A 10,742-nucleotide genomic window follows, 5' to 3' on the forward strand; every position below is an offset into this window, starting at 1 on the left:
CACGAGAGATTGTGAAAGAGATTCAAGAGCATTCAAAGAGAGGATTTTTCACACCTATTGTTTCAACCTTGATCTAGAGATCTTTCAAAGCCTTCAAGAAGTCTTCAATCAAAGATCATCCTCTTCTCAAGCATTCATTCAAGCGTTCATCCACCTTAAGAAAATCCAAAAAGGAGATTCTTCATTTGAGTAAAGTATTTTTATTGTTATATTCGCTCATTTAAGGAGCTGTTATTGTATTAATTTGTGCTCTAAGCTATTTTACTCTTTGTGAGTATTTGTTCTCATTTTTGGAGGATTTCCAAAACAAGGGAAGGTTGATCCGAACCTGAAATCGGAGTATTTTGGGTTGACTTGTACCCGAAAAATAAGTAGACTAGCTTGGGATAGCTGGTGTCGGAGTTTTCGATGTTTGTATTCGGGTTGAATACAAGTATAGTGGATTAGAATTCCCAAGTAGGAGCTTGGGGAGTGGATGTAGGTGCAAGGTTGGCACCGAACCACTATAAATCCTTGTATTTGTGGTGTGCTTTCTTGTTTCTCTTTATTTCTTTATTATATCCTTGCATTCTTGCTTTAGGTAATTAATCTTGAATTAAAGTCTTTGTTCTCATTCATCATAAGTAATTAATTAAGCCTAAAATTTTTAGAAACCCAATTCACCCCCCCCCCCCCTCTTGGGTTGCATAGCTGGGCAACAAGTGGTATCAGAGCTCGGTGCTCTAGCCCTTATTTGATCTAACAATCAAAGAGCCAAAGATCTATGGCTACCCATGTCGGTACTTGTCTAGCCGAGGGGCAATCTACAAACCGACCTCCACTTTTCAATGGGTCTAATTACACCTATTGGAAAGCTCGGATGAAGATATTCATACAAGCACTCGACTATGATATGTGGAGTATCATAGTGAACGGTCCTCACACACCCATCAAGATTATAGATGGTGAGGAGTCAACCAAACCCGAGAAAGAATGGGATGAGGTTGATAAGAAATTGGCACAATTAAATGCCAAAGCTATGAATATTCTTTATTGTGCACTAGATGCAAATGAATTTAATCGCATTTCTACTTGTGCATCTGCTAAAGAAATATGGGATAGGTTAGAAGTAACCCATGAGGGAACAAATCAAGTAAAAGAGACTAAAATAAACATGCTAGTGCATAAATATGAATTGTTCAAAATAGAGCATGATGAGTCCATAACTGCTATGTTTACTCATTTTACTGATATAATTAATGGTTTGAAGAGTCTTGGCAAATCTTATACTAACAGTGAGCTTGTAAGGAAGATTCTCAGGTCATTGCCAAGAACTTGGGAAGCCAAGGTGACTGCCATCCAAGAAGCAAAGGACTTGAACTCTCTACCTCTAGAAGAGCTTCTTGGATCCTTGATGACTCATGAACTTAGCATGAAGCAACATCAAGAGGATGAAGTCAAAAAGAAAAGAACCATTGCCCTCAAATCCATAACTTCGTCTGATTATGAAATGGATGACACTGAAGATGAAGAACAGGATGAAGAGATGACACTCATCACCCGGAGATTTAAGAAGTTTCTAAGAAAAAGGAAACAGGGGATGAGAAAGAAGTTCACAAAAGGGAAACAAAGCAAAGAGAAAGAGAAAGATCAACCCCTTATATGCTACGAGTGCAAGAAGCCAGGACATTTCAGATCCGAATGTCCACAACTGAAGAAAGGTCCCAAAAAGTTCAAAAAGAAAGCAATGATGGCGACTTGGAGTGCAAGTGATGACTCAAGCTCCGACGAGGAAACCTCAACAGAACAAGCCAACCTGTGCCTGATGGCACACGAAAATGAGGTAACTTCTGAATCCACTAGTGAATTTACTTTTGAAGAATTGCATGAAGCATTCTATGATTTAATTGATGAATTAAAGAAACTAGGAAAGAAAAATAAAGAACTAAAATTGAAAAATCAGTTCTTAGTGAAACAAGCTGAAAACCTTTCAATTGAAAAATTCACCTTGATTCAAGAAAATCAAAACTTAAAGAATGAAATTAACAAGCTGAAACCTATAGTAGATAAGTTCACCTTAAGTTCAAACAAACTAAATATGATCCTTGATAATCAGAAAGCTATATATGATAAGGCTGGACTTGGCTATAAACCCCTGAAGAAATAAAAATTTCTGAAGAATATTTATGTAAATTATTCAAGTAACAAGTCTACAAATATTACTTGTTTCAAATGTGGAAGAATAGGACATAAATCATACACATATCTTATTAACAAATATGCAAACACAAAGAAAATATGGGTTCCAAAAAGAACCATTTTGACTAACCTAAAAGGACCCAAGAAAGCTTGGGTACCTAAGACAGAAACTTGACCTTTGCTTGCAGGTGTGTCTAGCATCCCAAGAAGGAAACAGAAAATAGTATCTTGACAGTGGATGCTCGAGACACATGACTGGTGATGAATCATAATTCATCACGCTTGATGCTAAGGATGGAGGGATGGTCACCTTTGGAGATAATGGCAAAGGAAAGATCATCGGGATAGGTAACATTGGTATCACTCCCTCCAAATGCATTGAGAATGTTTTACTAGTTAAAGGTTTAAAGCATAACTTACTTAGCATTAGTCAATTCTGTGATAAAGGGTATAAAGTAGTTTTTGAATCATCTGTTTGCATTGTGACTAGTCCTATTAACGATGGCATTAAATTTATAGGACATAGGCATGGCAATGTTTATATGATAGATTTGAATGACTTAGCCAAATTAGACATGCAATGCCTAGTATCCTTGAATGCTAAAATTAATGAGACTAGTTGGCTGTGGCATCGTAGACTTGCACATATCAGCATGCATTCTCTTTCAAAATTAATTAAAAAGGAATTAGTTCTCGGTTTGCCAAAATTGAATTTTGAAAAGGATAGAATTTGTAATGCATGCCAATTAGGTAAACAAACTAGAGTTTCATTTAAATCCAAAAATACTGTTTCAACTTCTAGATCTTTAGAGCTCTTACATGTGGACTTATTTGGACCAACAAGAACCACTAGTCTAGGAGGAAAACAATATAGCTTTGTAATTATAGATGATTACTCTCGTTTTACTTGGGTTTTCTTTTTGGCTCACAAAAATGAAACTTTTCATATTTTCACTAAATTTCATCAAAAAGTCACTAATGAAAAAGGATTTTCAATTCAAAATATTAGAAGTGATCATGGAACTGAATTTGAAAATCAAGATTTTGAAAATTTTTGTGATGAAAATGGAATTGGCCATAACTTCTCTGCTCCTAGGACACCCCAACAAAATGGGGTAGTTGAAAGGAAAAACAGAACCTTAGAAGAAATGGCCCGTACCATGCTTTGTGAAAGCAACCTTCCAAGATATTTTTGGGCGGAAGCAATTAACACAGCATGTTACATTTTAAATCATGCTTTGATTAGACAATTTTTAAAGAAAACCCCCTATGAACTTTGGAAAGGAAGAAAACCAAATATTGCATATTTTCATGTTTTTGGTTGCCGATGTTTTGTATTAAATAATGGCAAAGAAAAACTTGATAAATTTGATGCAAAATCAGATGAAGCAATCTTTCTAGGTTACTCCTCCACTAGTAAAGCATTTAGAGTTTTCAACAAAAGAACTTTAGTAGTTGAGGAGTCCATACATGTTGTTTTTGATGAATCTAACGATCTTCCTTCAAGGAAGAACGAGGGTGTTGATGATGCAGATCCACTAATAGAAGGTATGAAGGAGATCACTCTGAAAGATTCAGCAACTCCAGAAGACAAGGATCAAGAAGGTGAACAAGATGAGATAGGTGAAGAAATTCAAGAACAACCTCAAGGTACAAATGACCTACCCAAGGAATGGAGGTATGTTCACAACCACCCTAAGGAGTTAATTATTGGTGATCCTATGCATGGGGTAAAAACCCGTTCTTCACTTAGAGATGTAGTTAATCATTGTGCTTTTGTATCTCATCTTGAACCTAAAACTTTTGAAGAAGCTGAAAATGATCATAATTAGATTAATGCTATACAAGAGGAACTTAATCAATTTGAAAGAAATAATGTTTGGACCTTAGTATCAAGACCTAAAGATTATTCAATAATTGGCACAAAATGGGTCTTTAGAAACAAATTAGATGAGCATGGAAATGTAATTAGAAATAAAGCAAGACTAGTTGCTAAGGGATATAATCAAGAAGAAGGAATTGATTTTGATGAAACCTTTACACCTGTTGCTAGATTAGAAGCTATTAGACTTCTACTTGCATATGCTTGCTTTATGAAATTCAAATTATTTCAAATGGATGTTAAAAGTATATTTTTAAATAGATATATCGCTGAAGAAGTATATGTAGAACAACCCCCTGGATTTGAAAATCATGCTTTTCCTAATCATGTCTTTAGATTAAATAAAGCTTTATATGGATTAAAACAAGCACCTATAGCATGGTATGAAAGGCTAAGCAAATTTCTACTAAATAATAGTTTTTCAAGAGGTAATGTAGATACAACCCTATTTACTAAAAGAAATCAAAATGATATGCTAGTTATACAAATTTATGTTGATGACATAATTTTTGGGTCTACTAATGAATCCCTTTGTCAAGACTTTGCTAAGCTTATGCAGGGGGAGTTCGAGATGAGCATGATGGGAGAACTCACCTTCTTCCTCGGACTCCAAATCAAACAATCAAAAGAGAGAATCTCCATCACCCAAAGCAAGTACACCAAGGAACTACTCAAAAGATTTGGAATGGAGAACTGCAAACTAATTGGCACACCAATGAGTCCCTCATGTAAGCTTGACAAGGATGATGAAGGTAAATGTGTAGACTTAAAATACTATAGAGGTATGATTGGCTCATTATTATATTTAACTGCAAGTAGGCCTGATATCATGTTTAGTGTTTGCATATGTGCTAGATATCAATCAAATCCTAAAGAATCTCATTTGAATGCTGTTAAAAGAATCCTTAGATACTTAAATGGTACTCAAACTCTAGGGTTATGGTACTCTAAGGACTCACAAATTGATTTATTAGGATATTCAGATGCTGATTTTGCTGGATGTAAATTAGATAGAAAAAGCACAAGTGGAACTTGCCAATTTCTTGGAGTTAACCTAATCTCATGGTTTAGCAAGAAATAAAATTCGGTGGCACTGTCTACGGCTGAGGCCGAATACATTACAGCCGGAAGTTGTTGTGCTCAAATCTTATGGATTAAGCAACAACTCGAAGACTTTGGAATCAAACTTAATGAAACACCAATAAGATGTGACAACACAAGTGCCATAAATCTATCTAAAAATCCAATTCAACACTCAAGATCCAAACATATTGAAATAAGACATCATTTTATAAGAGAACATGTTCAAAATAAAAATATAATTCTTGAATATGTTTGCACTGAAAATTAATTAGCTGATATCTTTACAAAGGCCCTTAGTGAGGATAGATTCTGTGAAATTAGGAGAAATCTAGGAATTCTAGATCCATATGCCTAAAATTTCTCAATTTCCAAAGAATTCATGTCAAAAACTCTTAGAGCTCAATTTCCAACATCTATCCTAAAAACTTATCATTGAGCAAAATTCCTTCTCCCAAAATTTCGAATTTTTCTGGAATTTATTCGCATTTTTTCTGAATTTCTGAACTTCATGAGTCGACCCCCATGAGTCGACTCAATGGCAAACTTGTTATTTCCTCAAACTTCCCACGGGCTCATTGTTTTTATATTGGATCCCTGTTCGTGAGACGACTCATCTTCTCATCGTCCTCCTTCCAAAAGCCGTCTTCTCTAATTCTTTTTGCTCCAAATCCAAGGATCTAGTTCGAGGCAATTCTCCCTCCTCCTCTCCACCAAAAATCGCCACCTTGGAAAGGGATTTTTTTTGTGTTTTCTCGCATTGCTTTGCGCGGTTGGAACATGCCCTAGCACTTCACCGATCTTCCCAAATCCACTTCTTTTCTCCACCAAAATCCTTCTTCACTCTCTTGTGATCCCTCCTCCACTCATTCAAGTGTTCCTCCAAGTCTCCTTACCTGCTACAAAATTGGATATGGCTCCAAAGATGAAGCTTCTCCAAAGAAGAAAGTCAATCCGTGAGCCTGAAAAAATTGTCCGAAAGAAAAGGCATGCTCAGTCTTCAACTGCTCCCACTCCAGTTTTAGCATCTGCTCAAGGTCCCTCTCAATCCTTTCTAAGCCCCAGTAAGAATCCTCTTTCCGATAGAAAAGTCGAAACCGGGAAGAATATAGATTTTTGGTTCTTTGAGAAAGAGGGCTTTACTTTTGCAAGTAAGATTAAAAACCAAGGATGGAAACTCTACTGCTCCCTTAAGGAAGTCACCTATGTTGACCTAGTTAGAGAATTCTACCAGAATCTACTTTATGGAGATGGGTCAGTGACTTCAACAGTCAAGGGAATTGATATCTGCTTGGATTCTAGGATATTGGGAGAAATACTTCAGTTGCCTAGTGAAGGTTACTCTTATATGGAACTCCCAGTTAAAGAAGAGGGGATCAGAATTATTTTAGGAGAAACTTATTCAGGGAGTTTAAACAAATTGGAAGCAAAGGTTTTGTCCATTGAGATGAGGATCCTGCATCAGATGGTAACGAAGCTCTTCTTTCCTAGGAGTGGTAGACATGATTTACTTTTCAATAGAGATGTATGTATCATGTTTCATGTCATCACTCAGACCCCCCTGAACCTCCCTGCACTTATGATAGAGGCCATGAGAGAAACTTTGAACAGATCCAAGGCACACTTGCCTTATGGTATGGCTCTTACTAGAGTATTTAGGAGGTTTGGAGTTAGCTGTGAGGGGGAGGCTTCTACTAAGCTCTCTCATGTGGACACTTTCAACCAACACACCCTGCACTGAATGGGATTTACAAAGACTGATGGTGGTTGGATTAAGGGATCTGAAGAGAGAGCTGAAGAGAGAGCTGAAGACAGAACTGAAGGCAGAGTAGAAGAAGAAGATCCATCATCTCCTGTCCATGACTTCAGGGCAGCATCACCACATATTTAGTTCATTCCTGATACAGAGGCTGGCCCTTCAGAGTTTACTAGGATGCCCACACCAGTGTATCAACCAGAGAGTAGAGCACCTCAATCAGAGTTCAGACTGGTTGACGATCAGATCGAGCAGATATCACAGCGTGTGGCTTCTTTACTATCTAGTCAGTGGAGTAGTACTTCTTTTGCACCTGGAGCCACTTCTTCTGATCAGACCATGACTCCCCACATCTCCACTGTGTTTCAGATGATATCAGATCAGTCCATCCGGATTCAGCAGCTTGAGGACACAGTCTGGCGACTGACTGGCAGAGTTCTTGACTTGCAGGGGCAAATCCTTGCTTTGGCCCATCCCAAGCCACAGGAGTCAACTATTAAGGTCACAGACCTCACTGCAGAGGCTGGCAGGCTCAGAGGAGCACTAGAAGGTGGATATGAATTACTGAGGAAAGAGATCCGAGGATCGAGTGAGCATGCTACCACTCAGTTCACTGCTCTACTACAGTCTGTTTCCAGAGCACTGAACGTACTTGATTCCATCAGACTCACCCTTTCTGTTCAGTCCTTAGCATCTCAGCGTACTCAGCCTCCCAGTTCATCTCGCTCTCCTGCTCGTGCTAGAGGCAGACGGGGTAGAGGACGCACTTCTGATCCATCAGCTTCTCATCTCATATCTGATGACTCCGATCCTTGACTTGTCTTGATCTTTACTAGATCCTAGGTGTTAGTGTCTTGTTCTAGGATCTGTATTTTGGGGCCATGTATTGAAAATTAGCTGGTTGACTTTTATTTTAAGAATTATGTAATGAAACAATTATGGTTTTATGGAATCATCTTTTACTTATATTTCTACCTTTTGTAATGATATCGATCATATTTTGGTTATATATATTCTCCTTGTTGAAATATTGTCTTCTCTTTGTTGCTGTTTGCTATTGATAATTGCTATATTAAGGGGGAGCAAACATCTGTGATAAACTCTAAAGGGGGAGAAATTAAAGAATGTTTCAGAAAAAGGAAGAGTTAACCATGTTTGATGATGTCAAAAAGGGGGAGAAATTAAATAAAAATTTGGGAAATTAAACAAAAAGCAATCCAACAAAAGCAAAACCATAAACTATGAAAAAGCAACTCATCAAAACCAAATTATGAGAAATTAATGAATGAATTGAAAATTTAAAGAACAATATCAAAAATACAATGCTAAGTACAATGCAAATAAGTAATTTTTAAATTACTTCTTTACATATGCTCTGATTTGCTTTAAAAAATTTAAATATGCTCTGATATACTTCAAAATTCAAACTTGCTCTGATACATCTTTTGAAATTTTATTTACCTTGATACATCTTAAGAAATTTAACTTACTCTGATACATCCTAAATTTTTTTTTTAACTTGCTCTGATACATTATAAAATTTTCTCTGATACATTGTAAAAATTATTTTTCTTGCTCTGATACATTGTCCTAAAATTTTTAACTTGCTCTGATACATTATAAAATTTGCTCTGATACATTGTGAAATTTTCTCTGATACATTGTAAAATCTTTTCTGATAACATTGTAAAAAAAATTTTTTTTGCTCTGATACATTGCAAAATTTATTTTTTTTCTCTTGCTCTGATACATCTTAAACTCAAAATGATCTAATATACTCTCCAAATCAACTCTTAAACATGCTTTGGCACACATAATTATTTTTTTCAAAAGCAATTAAAGCACATAATTATTTTTTGCTCTGATGCTAAAACTAAAATCAAATGAGAATGAGCAAATTTTCAAAATACAGCTTAATCTGATAACAAAAACAAGTTTTTCACTCTAATACCAAATTCACATAATCCAATGAGCATCTTTTCAAATCTTTAAGAAAATGGACAAACTATTTTTGCATATGACCATTTATATCACATGCCAAAAGAATCATATTTTTTTTACACCTATAGTGCATTCTTTTGAAATTAATGCATTCACATAAATGCTTTTGTTCAAGTATTTTGTCATCATCAAAAAGGGGGAGATTGTTGCTCCTAGATTGATTTTGATGATTACAAAGCATATTGAAGGGATACAAATATTTTAAATTGAAAAAGTCTTTATGCTCTTCAAGGGCAAAATCATAATTTTATTAAAATCCTGATTTGATAGTATCATTTGGTAGAATAAATGATTTATAAACTATTGATAAAAATTTTATTATTTTTGGACTTATATTTTTGAAGTTATGAAGGTTTGAAGTGCATGAGTCGACTCATGAGTCAACTCATGGCACTATGAGCTGATTGGCACGCAAAAATTTCCCATGGCACGCTGGATTTTTGGCTTGGCACGACCTGTGAGTCGACTCATGAGTCGACCCACAAGGCATGAGTCGACTCATGAGTCGACCTCTGCTGATTTGGGCCAAAAAATCCAGAAATCAAAGTTTCTGGCTAATGCAACAGAAGTCGACTCATGAGTCGACTCTTGAAGCATGAGTCGACTCATGAGTCGACCCCTGCGATGGAAATCGTCCGCAACGGCTAGTTTTTTGCCCATTTTAATTGCCTTTTATGCTTCCTAAAAATGCTCTAACGGCTCTTTTTCTGTCTAATATATTTTTTCCTATTTCTTAATGCTATAAAATGTTTCAAAAGGTGAAAATACAGGATATAATTGAGAGGATCCAAAATATACATGAAGTGATCAACGAGACATTCGAGAGAAAAAGAAAAGAGGATCCAAAATCTACACGAGAGAGAGACAGGTGATCCACAATATACACGAGAGATTGTGAAAGAGATTCAAGAGCATTCAAAGAGAAGATTTTTCACGCCTATTGTTTCAACCTTGATCTAGAGATCTTTCAAAGCCTTCAAGAAGTCTTCAATCAAAGATCATCCTCTTCTCAAGCATTCATTCAAGCGTTCATCCACCTTGAGAAAATTCAAAAAGGAGATTCTTCATTTGAGTAAAGTGTTTTTATTGTTATATTCGCTCATTTAAGGAGCTGTTATTGTATTAATTTGTGCTCTAAGCTATTTTACTCTTTGTGAGTATTTGTTCTTGTTTTTGGAGGATTTTCAAAACAAGGGAAGGTTGATCCGAACCTGAAATCAGAGTGTTTTGGGTTGACTTGTACCCGGGAAACAAGTAGACTAGCTTGGGATAGCTGGTGTCGGAGTTTCCGACGTTTGTATTCGGGTTGAATACAAGTATAGTGGATTAGAATTCCCAAGTAGGAGCTTGGGGAGTGGATGTAGGTGCAAGGTTGGCACCGAACCACTATAAATCCTTGTGTTTGTGGTGTGCTTTCTTGTTTCTCTTTATTTCTTTATTATATCCTTGCATTCTTGCTTTAGGTAATTAATCTTGAATTAAAGTCTTTGTTCTCATTCATCATAAGTAATTAATTAAGCCTAAAATTTTTAGAAACCCAATTCACCCCCCCCCTCTTGGGTTGCATAGCTGGGCAACACTGGGAGATCGGAGATGGGGCCGGGGCTTGCGGAGCTCGCTGAGACCTGGCCATGGAGGCCGTTGACCACCGGGAGGATGCCCTTCGGGGAGGCATCAGGTGGAGGCCAGGCAGAAAACTGGAGGAGAAGGTATCGGGGAAGATGACCGGAGGCGGTCCCGTTGAGCGCTCCTTTAAGAACAAGAGTACTGTGAAGACACGAGCCCTTCCTCTAGCGCCAATCCTGTTGGTGCAAAAATCTGTCTGCATCGGAGAAGCTGGAGTCG

Source organism: Elaeis guineensis, chromosome 12, assembly GCF_000442705.2.
Source record: "Elaeis guineensis isolate ETL-2024a chromosome 12, EG11, whole genome shotgun sequence".
Taxonomy (NCBI): domain Eukaryota; kingdom Viridiplantae; phylum Streptophyta; class Magnoliopsida; order Arecales; family Arecaceae; genus Elaeis; species Elaeis guineensis.